At 49.3% G+C, this 14712-nt stretch overlaps 1 long non-coding RNA gene across 1 annotated transcript; it reads left to right on the plus strand.

Moving 5' to 3' along the window:
• The first annotated feature begins 548 nt into the window (after window positions 1-548).
• LOC147579572 (uncharacterized) lies at window positions 549-12347 on the plus strand. Its single transcript, XR_015254085.1, has 3 exons — window positions 549-8448; window positions 8548-8717; window positions 11679-12347. It is a non-coding gene; the product is annotated as an uncharacterized LOC147579572 (long non-coding RNA).
• Window positions 12348-14712: the final 2365 nt, after the last annotated feature.

A 14712-nucleotide genomic window follows, 5' to 3' on the forward strand; every position in this document is an offset into this window, starting at 1 on the left:
GCCAGAACTCCCCTATCTGGCCCCTGCACCCAGGAGGCAGTATTCTTCTGTCTTCGTTTCAGAGCCAGGGGCATACCCTACAGCTTAGGGCCTGATGGAATTATTCAACCAGGCCAGTCCTAGGCTGTCTGCCCTGCCATCTTGCCTTTCTTTCCTACAGAAATCCCAGTAAAGGTCTCGATTTCCACTTTCCCCTTACTCCTGATGATTCTGGTGCTTCCTTATGTGGCCCCGCATGGCATTGTGCCTCCCATTTCTGGGACCCATGAGCATAGTAAACTTGTTCTTTCCTGAATCTCTCCTGCATGTCCTCTTGTGGCTGCACCTCAGTGAGCATCACAGAAAAGAACACAGAAGACTCTTAGCCTGAAATGTGACCAATACCCCAAGGGGTGTCCCTTCTGGGAAAGCCACAGTGTCTATCAAGCCCTTCGCACTCGATGGAAATCGAACTCCAAACTGTCTCCAGCACTGGGCAGCCCGGGACCTCCTCAGCTATTCAGCTTTCCAGCTGCTGATTTCTGGGTGCGGGGGTGGGAGGGGTGTAGTTAAGAGCCAGCCAAGACTGAAATGTCTTTGCGCAAACTCAGGTGAGAGGTCCAGTCTGGTGCATCCCTCCCTTCTGGGATTTTCTCTTCAGTTTCCAGCCCTCTGGTAGCATCAACCTCCAAACTCTCTCTCTTTATCTTGGTAAAATCGCCACATTTTGCTTGACCCTAGTGTCACGAGCCCTGAGGGGGCTGGGATGTGCTGTCGCGGAGAAGTCAGATGAATGTGGCTAAATGGTATCCGCTGGTTTGCTTCCTTTATTTCAACGATTGTGTCCTTCCAGCTTCTGTCTGCTTCCACTTGCTGCTGCTGCCTTCACACTATTGTTCTTCATATTTGATATAGAGTTTATCATTGTTATTAGCAGGAGGGTTTGTCCAACCGAGGCAACTCTGCCATGGCCGAAAACAGATTTTCCAAAATATTTTCCTGATATGCAAATGAGTCCACATCAAATGATGTGGAATCAAAATCAGAAATCCTTACAAATTGAGAAAGCCATATTTTCTCACTGTTGTTGTAAAATAATTTTGGTCACCTCTACTTCCTAGTATCCGTAAATTACAGAACTCTAATAGTTGTAATTGAGTGGACACTCTGTACTTGGAGAGCAATGAAGCAGAGTGATCGGTTCCTCGCACACACCCTCCCTTCCCTGTGTTTAATGGACGTAGCATCACACAGAACTCCTAGTGGTTCACTTGAGCGACAAAAACAATTTCTATAAGCTTGTCTGGGAAAGAAAAGTTACTTTTCGACACTTTGATATTGGAACCAATATTGAAACTGATGGGATTCCTTACGTTGTCAATAAAATGACAGATAGTTAAAATGAAAGAACCAATTTCTGCTCCCAAAGCTCGCTCAAATCATGTTTTCCTCAACGATGGCTGGGCTCGAACAGCTTCCAGAGACCTGGGTGTGGACGCTGCGTGGGCGGCAGAGCGCCTCTGCGCACACACAGGCCACCGTACTCGGTTTCTGAAAACACCCGCTTCATCTGACACGGAGCAGAGTGTCACCGGAGGACAGTCGAGCCAAACCCAACACTGGAGCTCTGACACATCCGGTAATAAAACGTTTAGCTTGGCTTGGAAATGCTACTTGCAATGTTTCCACTCCTTCTCAATCTCCATCTTTCATTTCCTTCGTCCCTGATTCTTCCACTGGTACTTTCAGTTTTCACACGGTTTTTCTCTCTTGATGCTCAGCACAGTCTGATAGTTACCATTAAACAACAACAACAACAAAATGGGATGCCTGGGTGGCTCAGTCGGTTGAGTGTCCAACTCCTGGTTTACGGCTCAGATCGTGATCTCGTGGTTCATGAGATCGAGTCCCACGTCAGGTTCTGTGCTGACAGCTTGGCCCCTGCCTGGGACTCTCCCTCTCTATCTGCCCCTCCCCTACCCACTTGCTCTCTCTCTCTTTCTCAAAATAAATAAATCATCATGGAAAAAATAAAACACAATAGAAAAATAAAAAACCACAAAGGAAAGGAAAACACATTCATCGGACTTCAAGGAAGAAACAAAGCACAGCACCTCTGAGAACAATCCAAGCCGACGCAGCTGTCTTTTCCTCTGAAAATGCGCTCTGTCACCTGCTCTAGGAGGCGGACCAAGACCAACAGGACGGCTGTGATGCAGTGCAGAGAGCTCGAGGACAGAAGTCCTGCCGCTGCTTTCCAAGGACCGGTGCAAACACAAGCCGCGTGGAATCTCCATCCTGCTCCCACTCTGAGCCAGGGACCCCATGGATTCACAGAATCGCAGAACCCCGGATCTGGAAGGGACGGAAGGGATTACTTAATCCGATTTGTACCTATCATCGTGAGATTCTCCTTCAAAATACCCTTGAAGGACAGCTCTCAAGTTCCCACCTGTGACCAGAGTCCACGGTTTCTCACCTCAGCCCACCCCACCTCTGGACAGTGTCAGTGGCTAGAAATTTCTTTCTGGCATTAACTAAAATCCTCATTTCAGGACTGGTACTCATTGGCCCTTGCCCTCTACAAATCTACAGTTACCTAACAGTAAATATAGACAGGCGAGAGATTGCACTTTCTTTCTGTAAGTCAACTTAGACTTACATCCAAGTCTCCCTCTGGTAGTGTCCACGGCAACATTCTGTCCCAGTGGTTATAAAATTCCCGGCCAACACCCGACGACCCCAGGGCAATGAGGAGTTCCCAGGGGCCTACGCAGAGCCAAATATTCAGGGACATTCTTATTTCAGTCCTTTCGTGTGTGCTCGCTGCCAGTGGAATGCTCAGGGTCCCGTTGGGGCCGTTGTGGGTGCGGCTGCTCGGCCATCCCAGGTCCTGCCACCTCCCAGGGCACCTTCATGGAGGGGGGCAGGTTAGTAACACGAGGCAGGTCACCTACACCTGTTCTATTCCTCCCAGGACATCTTTTCCTCCTAATTCTTTTTTTTTTTTTTTTTAGTTTATTTATTTATTTTCAGTGAGAGAGAGAGAGAGAGCAGAGGAGGGGCATAGAGAGAGAGAGAGAGGGAGAGAGAGAATCCAAAGCAGGCTCCGTGCTGTCAGCACAGAGCCCAATGTAGGGCTCGAACTCATGAACCGTGAGATCATGACCTGAGTCTGAACCAAGAGTTGGACACTTAATCAACTGAGCCACCCAGGTGCCCCTCTCCTAAAAGTACCTACTTCTTGAAAGTACCACTCCTCTCTACCCCACCACAAGAAACTGTTTAATTTCTTACCAGCTTCCATAAAAGTCAGGGAGGGCCCTTGTCATCCAGCCTCCTGGCACAGCCCCAGGCAATGAAATTCCACTTGCACACTTGCCTGAAGTGTGGCGGGGCAGCAGGGAGGCCGGAGAGGAAGGTAAACACAGAGGCCCAAACACAAGTTTTAACGGCCACACGAAGCACAAATAAATCCTTTTCTCCATTTCCTTCCGAATATTTGTCACTACCTATCATGTTTGCCTCAAATGCTACCACCCAGTTCAGAAACCATTCCTGGTGCCTTCACTGATTCCCTCCAAAACAGAGTTTCCAACTTTCCCATCCCTGTCTCAACCTGCTACCACTTGTCACGCCTTTTAACGTATGGTGCCAACACCCGTGGAGCGCAGGCGTGGTGTGACCCAGGATGCGAATCGCGGAGCCGGGCGAGCACGCCCTCTGGACGACACACGGTAACTGCGTGACAGTGCGTCCGTCCCCCACCCGCCTCGTGCGGTCGCCCCTCGAGACTGCAGCCAACACGCAACTGCACACTCTCTTCCAGCACCTTCTCCGGAGTGTCGATTGGAGCGGCCCCCCGTGAAGCTCTCCTCCGTGGCTGCCTCGCTTCTGAGAGAAGCCGTCTCCGTCCCTTCGGTTTGTCGGCCACGCTCCTCGGATCCCAAGGAGTTTCAGCATTTCGGAAATCACCAAAAGCGGGTGGAGCTGTCAGACGCCGGGCTTTGAGGGGGCTCGGCCTCTCCACCTTCCGTGACTTGTCTCTGTGTTTGTTGGATTGGAAGCAACTCGGTAAAACCTCTCTGCGTCCACAGTTGAGATGCCCACGTGGGGCTAAACCCTATCAGTTTGGGGCTAATTGGGGGAAAGGCTGATGGAATTAGCGGGAAGTCGAGTACCTTAACCAAAATTCGCTAATAGAGGGTTGCCAAGGAGAATAAAATTCTTTGGAAACTTTCTAAGAACTATTTTAATTAGCATACAAATTGTTCATTTGGAATCGCTATAATGTTTGGCCTCAATCTGCTCTCAAGTAACATGACTTGCTTTAGAAAGCCTTTTTATTAGCTTGAAGGTACACTACGGCTGGAGCCCGTATGATTACTACAAATTACCAGGTTCCACATTAATGAAGTGTTCATGCCTGAGGATTATAGGGTCTTGGAGACAGAGAAGATCTCCGTGGATATTGAATCTAAATTTCTCCCCGTTGCTAAAAGCCTCTGCTTGAATATTTTTCCTGAGCGCTATGAGCATATATTACACGATATATGGAAGGAAGGGGGGAGAGAGAGGAAGAGGGAGAAATGTTTTTATTTTTGATTGAGTCAAAATCCTTCTCGGGTTGATTTCCACCTCCCTGCTTCAGCCCTGCGCTGGGAAACACCACACAAGAAGACGCAGCCTGCTCTTCCGAGAACTTTTCACCACAGGCTCGGCAGAGCCGGGTACCTGGGCCAGCGAGCGTAGCCACCGCCCTCTCGCTAACCACCGTGGCCTCTGTCCTTCCTGGGAGGCACCCCCCACCCCCAGTGCTCGGGGGCCAGGGTGCACCTGTGGAGAGCGGCGGACCAGTGTCTGCACATCCCCACGTGACTTCCATGGGGAGTACTGTGTGCAGCTCACCCCACGCAGGGCTCGGACCATGCAGGTGACCAGTAACTACCTCATTATCTCTGCCTCTTCCCTTCCCATCAACACGGGGACGGGGTGCCTCCATAGAACACCCAGACGTTCTTTCTCCCCGAGAAGGTGTGTCGCGGAGAAGCACAGGCTGCCGAGAGACGCCCATGGGCTAGGGGGGGTTCTTCTCTGCCTCCCTGGCCCACAGGAAATCTCTGCCCTCAACCGGGTTCTTAATCTCGGCGGCACATAGAATCACTCAGGGGCTTTAAACACGGTGATGTCTAGGCCACGCCGGGACCAGTGAGGCTGATTCACCCAGTTTGGCCCTGAAAAAGCACTTATCGTGCTACCTCTGGCTTCCTTTGTTTCAGGCATTATCCACTGACTTTCATTTTGTGTGCTGGGATTTTGGCTGTTCATTGCATGTGCACACGCATGCACACACACAGGCGCGCACACATGAGCACACATGCACACACACGCACAGGCACCGGCACACATGTGCACCTAGGAGCACGCACAGGCACACACGCACACACAGGTGCACGCACGAGCGTACACAGGCACGCACACAGGCACACACAGGCACGCACATGTGCACACACAGGTGCATGCACAAGCACACACAGGTGCACACACATGCACACACGCACACACATGCACACAAGCGCACACACATGCTCACACAGGTGCACACACAAGCACACGTGCACACGTGCACACGAGCACACACACACACATGCACACACGAGCACACACGCATATGAGCACACACGCCCCAGCCATGAGTTCTCAACGTGCTCCCTCCTAAATATTTGGTTCTTTGCTTTCTCTCTGTGTAAACACTATCCACATGGAAAACTACGACTCCATTTCCTTTCTCGCACATTTTTTCTCCCCGAAGTGAGTAACTGTCTTGGTCTTTCAGTTGTTCAACCTTCCGCGCACTCGTCGTGAACTCACTGCACGCTCCACCGTGAGCACAGCCGTCTCCCTCACGGGCACAGACACACCTGGCCTTCGCTCTCTCACCTTCTCTGTGCTGAGGTCTCGCAGGCCTCGGTCCTCCTGCCCCTGTCTGCATGACTGTGCCCAGGGTCCACCCAGGAGTCGCGGCGTGGCTTCTTGTCAACTGCGTCAGGTTCCTCGTTCCAGATCCCGGGTGCTGTGCTTCCTGTTTACTCCCGTCCCTCCACTGGCTTCCTGAGGGAGTGCGTGCGAGGTCAGGGCGTGGAGACCCTCCATGTCTGCAGATCTCGATAGTGACAGGTCTGGATGCAAAGTGCCCTCAGAGGGCTGGGGCCTCGTGCATGACCTCCCGATGCCCAGGGCTGTAGTGGGTGGCATCACGTCGCAGCAGGCACTCGGGCCCCAGCCGGAGTTCCCCAACGCCTGCAGGTGCCCCTCACCCTTCCAGATGGACCTGTTCCCCGTTTTGGCCGGGACTCCTTTTCCTGAGAAGTCTCGCCGGTCCCCACAGCACGAGTGTGTCTTGTTACCTCGCTCTTTCTCACCCCTTTCCTCTTCAGATTTTGAGAATTTAAAAAAATTCACCTTCCAACAATTCTGCTGCCGAGATCGGCATTTATGCTATTGGAGGTTCTTTGTTTTGTTTTGTTTTGTTTTGTTTTACAAAAGCTTTCCCCCCTTTTCATGCCTTTCCGGGTGCTCCTTTTTAAGGCATTCTGTTCTTGTTTCATGAGTGCGATATCTACCCTCCTCTCTCTAAGGATGCGAATTCGAGCATTTTCATTTCTTCCCCCTGCATTGTGTCTATTTTCTCTGGATGTTTGTGTCTTTCTCCTCCTTGTTCTGGTGTCCGAATTCGATGTTGGGTGCTCTCCTCCAGAGTCTGATAGTTCTGGGCTGTCCACTCGTAAGAGCAGGGCTGGTGGGCTGTTGGTAGCTCCGTGTGCGTGGTCACCATCGGATGGACCGCTGAGGAGGTGCCACAGGCCCTCACTTAGAAACTGTGGACATTTCTCACGTCTTGTGAGGATGACACAGTCCTGAGGCCGCTCACTTGACCCACTCCGGGAGAGACCTTCTCCGTGACCCCAACCAGGCAGCAAGCCTTCTCCAGGCCTCAGCTGCCTTCCTGCGACAGGTGGAGGGAAGGGACTTCAAGTTTCCCAGGAGCCTTTTGCTTTGAGGCCGACCTGGTCCCTGCCTTCCTGGGTCCCTGCCGCCGTCCGCTTCTGTGCCGTTCCGGTGCTGTGGTGCGAGTGCTTGCCTGCTGGCCTCCCTCGCAGTGTCAGCTGTTCTGGGCCTGAGGAACCCGTCACCACTCCTCAGTCTGTTTCCCGGCCCGCACAGTCTCCTTGCTCTGGCTTCCTGTCCCCTTTCTCTGTAGGGACCTGCACCACATTCTTCTCTCCCCTCTTCCTGCCTCTCTGCCTCCTGCCGTCTGAAGATTCACACAGGAGCACAGGAACAACCTAGCCTCCACGTCAAGGAAGCCCCTGGGCTCCTTTCCACTCTTCAAACAACGCTATGCTCCAAGCTCGGGCTGAGTCACGAAGTGCACAGATCCACCCCGAGGCCTGACGGTTGTCGCCCAGTGCACACCCTCTCCTCACCGCCAGGGCCAAGAGCCTAGCAGCCCCCGCACAAGCATGTGCTGAACACCCGGCCGAATCAACAGCGGCCTCATCCGTGGTCTCCTCCCCGGCAGCTGCTTAGCGGAGAAATGGCCCCAAATGACATAGTTTTAACTTGTTCTTCGTTAGTTTTCTTTTGCTTACACACGAGTGTCTGTAATTCGCTAATTCCCTCATATCTTCTGCTGCATTTTTGGTCTCTTGGATTAGATTATAAGCTGTTTGAGAATGTGAGCTGCCTTAGAATTACAGAATCGGGGTGCCTGGGTGGCTCAGTCAGTTAAACGTCTGACTTCGGCTCAGGTCATGATCTCATGGCTCGTGAGTTCGAGCCCCGCATCGGGCTCTGTGCTGACAGCTCCGAGCCTGGAGCCTGCCTCAGATACTGTGTCTCCCTCTCTCTCTGCCCCTCCCCTGCTCACACTCTGTGTGTGTCTCTGTCCATCCCCTGCTTGTGCTCCCCCCCCAAAATAATAAATAAATTTTATTTAAAAAAAAAACCTAATGAAATCCAGGCTTGTGGACAAGTTTATAAATATGGGCATCTACATTTTATTTTCTGTAGAGCTTCAATGAGACTTAGCACCATTGTCCCCCATGCTATCATTCTGCCCATCTTTTCTTCTTTGTTAGCTGAATTCGTGAACTCCTGGAGGATGGGGACGATGACACATTCATTTTTAAATTTCCTGAGTTTCTTTCCAGATGCCAGAGGAATTATGAAATTTTCATACATCCAAGAGTCACCCGGAGAGCCCATAACACGTGCAAACCCCCAGAGCCCTTTGCAGGTGATTCTGATTCTGTGTGTCTGAGGCAGGGCCTAGTGATGTGCATTTTATCCAGCTCCCCAGGAATCCGGGACGGGTGGTCCTCAGAGCACACACGCATGCTGAGAAATGCAAACCCCGGGGAATGAAGGGCGTGTGGCGAAAATGAATGAAGAAGGACAAGGGGGCAGGTGAGAGAGGCAGACTCACTTCTGATTCCAGATCTCTCAGAACTCAGCCGCCTTCCCATCCCTGCCCCACTCACAACGTTTGTGTTCGTTTCCCTTCAGGAGATGAAAAGGACACCTAAAGCCCTCTGGAGGTGCAAAGCTCAGATCTGCCAGGTTGGAAGGGGAACGGCTTTTCCCAGGAGACTCGGAATTAAACTGACAAAAAACAGATTAGCAGAAGAAGAAAAGAGTTTCTTTAGGCCTGCAACGTGCACACCCGGGGAGGTTCGGTGAGGAGGAGCTCACGGAGGGGGGGTGCTTGTGTGCCCGACTTAGTAGGAAAGGGAGGGGAGGAAGGCCTCCAGTGGGAAGAGCAAACAGGTTTCTTTAGGAAAGACAAATCATTTTTAGGAAAACAAACAGGAGATAAGAAGTCTGAGATAATGTTCATCTATGCAGGTGTGAGTGGTCTTTCTGTCTTCTTCATGGCCATGCCACGAGACTCTCCCAGACAGGATTTTCTGTAGGTTTACCCCTGATCTCTCTGCTGGGATTAGTAGTCCACCCCCCGCCCCGGGGGGAAGTCATTTTCCCAGAAGTTGCTGCTTTTTGTCAGGTAAGGCAAGCTTTGAGGAGGCTTCTTTCTATATCCATTAGATCAAATGTCTTGAGTTTAAAATAATCTTCATACTGGGGGAGCCTGGGTGCTCAGGTCGTAATCTCACGGTTTGTGAGTTCGAGCCCCGCATGGGACTCTGTGCTGACAGCTCAGAGCCTGGAGCCTGCTTCGGATTCTGTCTCCCTCTCTCTGTCCCTCCCCTGCTCACACTCGGTCTCTCTGTATCTCAAAAATAAACATTAAAAAAATTTGAAGTCATCTTCAGACTAATTCCGGGGTTCTGAGTGGTTCCCCAACAGTCTCAAGCTCCTTCCTGTTTTTTTTTTTTTTTAATGTTTATTTATTTTTGAGAGAGACACAGAGTGTGAGCTGAGAAGGAGCAGAGAGAGAGAGGGAGACACAGAACGAGAAGCAGGCTCCAGGCTCTGAGCTGTCAGCACAGAGCCCGACGTGGGGCTCGAACCCACGAACCGTGAGATCATGACCTGAGCCGAAGTCCGGCGCCCAACCGACTGAGCCACCCAGGGACCCCAAGCTCCTTCCTGGTTTTAAATTTTTTTTTTTTAACGTTTATTTATTTTTGAGACAGAGAGAGACGGAGCATGAACGGGGGAGGTTCAGAGAGAGAGGGAGACACAGAATCCGAAACAGGCTCCAGGCTCTGAGCCATCAGCACAGAGCCCGACGCGGGGCTCGAACTCACGGACCGTGAGATCCTGACCTGAGCTGAAGTCAGCCGCTTAACCGACCGAGCCACCCAGGCGCCCCATCCTTCCTGGTTTTAAAAAGAAAGTAAAAAAGTGGACACCTGTCGAGAGTAGAATTGTCTTCCGACGGCAGCTCAGTGGCTAGCAGTAAATGTAGTCCAACCCATACTCCCCAGAAAAGATGTTCATTTGTTACCAGTCAGCTCTAAAGCTACCAGAGCACCGGGTTTCACTGCAGGTGTGATGGTTGGCAAAAGTGAACTGAGTTGTCCTGAAGAGTAAAGCTGTAATATAACAACGAAAGTGCGTGAGAAAATGAGCTCACCCAGGTGAGCAAGGACACTGCTTTCTTGGTGGGGAAATTGTTATGCCTTGTCAGAGGATAATTAGTTACTTAAAAGCCAGTTTTCTGCCTTAAAGAGAGGAAGTTTCCGTATGATTATCCCTGGGCAGGGTCGGTTTCCCACCTACCTTATCTTTAGTATCTTCCTTTTTTTTATTAAAAATTTTTTTAGTGTTTATTTTTGAGACAGAGAGACAGAGTGACAGTGGGGGAGGGGCAGAGAGGGAGACACAGAATCCTAAGCAGCTCCAGGCTCCGCGCTGTCAGCACAGAGCCCGACGTGGGGCTTGAATCCATGAACCGTGAGATCATGACCCGAACCAAAGTCGGACGCTTAACCACTGAGCCGCCCAGGCACCATCTTTTAATCCCTTCCTAAGTTCCCTCCGTGCAGAAATACAACACAAGGCTTTCAGACACGTAAGTATCAATTCAGCCTAGAGACACCCTGTTGGGCGGGTACAACTGATCTCCATTTGCAGAGGAGCCTGGAAAAACGGAGGCTAAACTTCCTTTTATTTTCAGTGAAGAAAAGGCCCTGATCCGGTGCAAGCATTGACTCTATCTGTGGTTCTCGAAGTTCTATTACTTTGGGGCCGCGTCCTTGGTCAGCATCGGCCAAGACTCTCACAGGACCGCTGCTGCCAGAGGGCCGGGACTTTAAGGATGAAATGAGAGGCCTCGCCAAGGCCCAGGGTGCCAGGAAAGGGCGGCAGCGAGAGCCGGACAGGAAGAGCTGAGGATGGTTCGTGCATCACACGTCCGTCCGGACAGACCCGAAGGAGCCCCTGGACGGTAGACGGGCTGCAGAGGGAAAGCCAGCGCGTCAGGATGGGGACACGCGCTCTGGGCTCTGTGAAGCCGGCCTTCTTCCCCTCGGGTCTCAGATCTCCCCTCACGCTGCAGGGTTACATGTGGCCTCGAGGAGGATGGGGTCTCAGGGAGCCACTTGCCGGACAGGTATTTCCAGAGGCGCAGGGAACAAATCACCACACGCTCGCTCTCCGTTGTGGAACGGTAAGAAAAATCAGGGAAGGGAAGAATGAGAAGAAGTGCTGAGCGGACACATTCGGAAATTGAGAAAATAAATGTTTTCAAAGAGGATAATTTAGGGGCCCCCCGGGCGGTTGAACATCTGACTTCGGCTCAGGTCATAATCTCACAGTTCGTGAGTTCGAGCCCCGCCTCGGGCTCTGTGCTGTCAGCGCAGAGTCTGCTTAGGATTCTCTTTCCTTCTCTCTCTGCCCCTCCCCCACTCACACTTGCTCTCTCTCACAAAATAAATAAACATTAAATAAATAAATAAATAAATAAATAAGGATAATTTGGCTCATGAAGAACATTATTATCCGTGCCCCACAAATAAAGAAATCAACTGCAGATGAGAAGCAAATGCTTTCCCAATCCTCCTAAGTATGCAAGTTTTACCCCTTCAGAACTTGGTTTTCTAGGCTTTGATCTTATCATGGTTTTGATGCTTTGATTCCTTTCTCTCTTGTCTACTTATGATCAGACCTTTAAAAAGTTGTTCGACATAAACACTCCCCTTTTTCTGTTCTGTTTTTTTTTTTTCACTTTGAAGCATAACATACATATGAATGTGAGCAATTATGAACATCCGCGTAACAACCTCTTGGAACAAGAAGCACATTAGCAACAAGTCCTGGGTACCTCCTGTTGAATCGACACTGTGCTGGGGACGCAGGACCTCCGCCTGACACCACAGAGGGAGTGGCTGTTGACCCCGGTCCACGGGGCTGGTAGAGATCAGACTGCGATTCGGTGACTCACCAGCTGTGGAACTTCGGTCACTTTCCCTGCCTCGGAGCCTCGGTCTCCTCACACACGCCGTGTTGGAGGGACACCTATCTCATAAGCTTGTTTGCTGATTGAGCACGTGAGCCCTGCCTCTGTGCCGCCCCAGCGGGCCTGAAGTCACGGTGTTTCAGCACACTAGGCTGCCGCCCTGGGCAGGTGTCTCTTCTCCATCCCCTCACCCACCATCAAGACCGAAAGTACACTGTTACAGCAGATAGCCCAGTGACTTTCAATGACGTTTGGTCAAAGGGAAAGGGGGATTTTGTGGTCACGATAGCTGGGAAGCAGTGCTGACTTCAATGGGAGGGACAGGGCCACGAAACACCGTGGAACGTGGAAAGCATGGCCTCCCCAAGAATGTCGTCAGCATCCCCTTTGAGAAACAAAGCCACGTCTGAGAGTCCAGAAGGAAATAAAAAAGGATTGAACAAGCCTTTGAACAGGTCTATCAATGCTTATATTCAATAACTACATAGTTGTCTCAGTGTCTAAATTCTATCATCTTTGTTACACTTTAAGACCATAATTTTCGGGGCGCCTGGGTGGCTCGGTTGAGCGTCCGACTTTGGCTCAGGTCATGATCTCGCAGTCTGTGAGTTTGAGCCCCACGTCCGGCTCTGTGCTGACAGCTCAGAGCCTGGAACCTGCTTCGGATTCTGTGTCTCCCTCTCTCTCTGCCCCTCCCCTGCTCACGCTCTGACTCTCTATCAAAAAATGAATAAATGTTAAAAAAAAATTTTAAAAAAAGACCATAATTTTCTATCCTGTTTGGAGAAGGAGACAGAAGAGCTGATCGTCTGTTTTTGTGTTTGTGGAAAAATACAAATAGAAAATAAGTTTGCTTAATGAAAACTTAAAGTGGAAAAGGCCCAAATATGGAGAGTGGGCTTAAAAAATCGGGGCACTCATTCATAAGTAATGTATTCTACAGCCATATAAAATCATAGCAAAGAAGACTCTTTTACTGACAGGAAAATATTAAAGTTGTGTTGCTACATGAAAAAATAAGGCAGGAAAAAACCCGGACAAATAGACATTGCAATTAAAACACATGCAAAGGAAAATATGAACCAGACACCAAAAAAGGGAAGAAGAAAGAAAAGGAAAGAAAGAAAAGGAAAAAGAAAGAAAAGAAGAGAAAACCAAGTGACAGAAATTGCCTGTGAGAGTGATGAGACCAGGCGCTAACCAAATCTCAAAGTGGCCATTATAAATGTGTTCACAGAGCTAAAGGAAACTATAATTTACAAAGTAAAGGAAGGTATGATGACAATGCCATGAAAGAGAAAATACCAATAAAGAGCTAGAAATAATTTAAAAAATGGAAATTTTGAGGGGTTCCTGGGTGGCTCAGTCAGTTAAGTGTCCGACTTCGATTCGGGTCATGATCTCACGATTCGTGAGTTCGAGCCCCATGTTGGGCTCTGTGCTGACAGCTCGGAGCCTAGAGCCTGCTTCAGCTCCTGTGTCTCCCTCTCTCTCCCCCTCCCCTGCTCACTCTGTCTCTCCAGAATGAATAAATGCTAAAAAAATAAAAAATTATTTTCAACAAATAAATAAATAATAGGAATTCTGAAGTTGACAACTGCAACAACTAAAATGACACATTCACTAGAGGGTAAATTAGAACTGGCAGAAAAAGCACACTTCAAGGCAGACGAATACTGAGTATGCAATCTAAAGAACAGGGAAATAATTATTTTTTTTTTTTAATTTTTTTTTCAACGTTTTTTTATTTATTTTTGGGACAGAGAGAGACAGAGCATGAACGGGGGAGGGGCAGAGAGAGAGGGAGACACAGAGTCGGAAACAGGCTCCAGGCTCCGAGCCATCAGCCCAGAGCCCGACGCGGGGCTCGAACTCACGGACCGCGAGATCGTGACCTGGCTGAAGTCGGACGCTTAACCGACTGCGCCACCCAGGCGCCCCAAGGGAAATAATTATTAAGAAATACGAATACAGCCTTGGAAAATGGGTAGGACAATATTCAGGGCACCAGCATACATGTAATGGAAATAGAAGGACAAAAGAGAAAGAAGCAGAAAGAATATTCAAAGAAGTAACGGCTGAAACCTCCCAAACGGGAATTCAATAAACTCTAAGTGGGATAGATACAGAGTCCCACAATAGACACATCATACTAAAAGTGCTGAAAGCTAAGGACAAGGAGGAAACCTTGAAAGCACAAAAAAAACTCGTCAGTTACAAGTGAACCCCGGTAAGATTGACCGCTGACGTCTTCCAGAAGCAGAAGCAGTGGAAGTCAGAAGGAGTATACTTTACAAGTGGCTCAAAGAGAAAAATGCTAACAGGATTCCTCTATCTTTAGATGAAGGTGAAAGAAAGACTTTCCCAAATGAACAAAAGCTGAGAGAATGTGTTGCCAGTGTATCGCCTTATAAGAGACACTAAAGGAAGTCTTGAAAACAAGTAATGATAATTCAAATCTGCATACACACCAGAACAAAAAGCATAGTAAAGACAATCACATAATTATGATCATATGAAAGCATATTTACTTTCTTTTCTTAACTAATTTAAAAAGCGAGTATATAAACATAGGTGTATGATGTATCGTTAACACGACAACATACAGAAATGTAATATAAATTTGCAACAACAGCACAAAAGGGAAGAGTCACAGCAAAGCCGTGTTGCGGTCAGGACACGTTTCCATAGAATAGAACAGGTTTCATTCAGAATAGAATGAAGATAATCAGAGATGAAATAAAAAGCCTAATATAACAAAATGTATGATCACTCTTTCTCTCTTTTTTTAGGGAGAAAGAGTGAGCAGA

The sequence above is a fragment of the Puma concolor genome, chromosome B4 (assembly GCF_028749965.1).
Source record: "Puma concolor isolate L17-30 chromosome B4, mPumCon1.1.hap2, whole genome shotgun sequence".
Taxonomy (NCBI): Eukaryota; Metazoa; Chordata; class Mammalia; order Carnivora; family Felidae; genus Puma; species Puma concolor.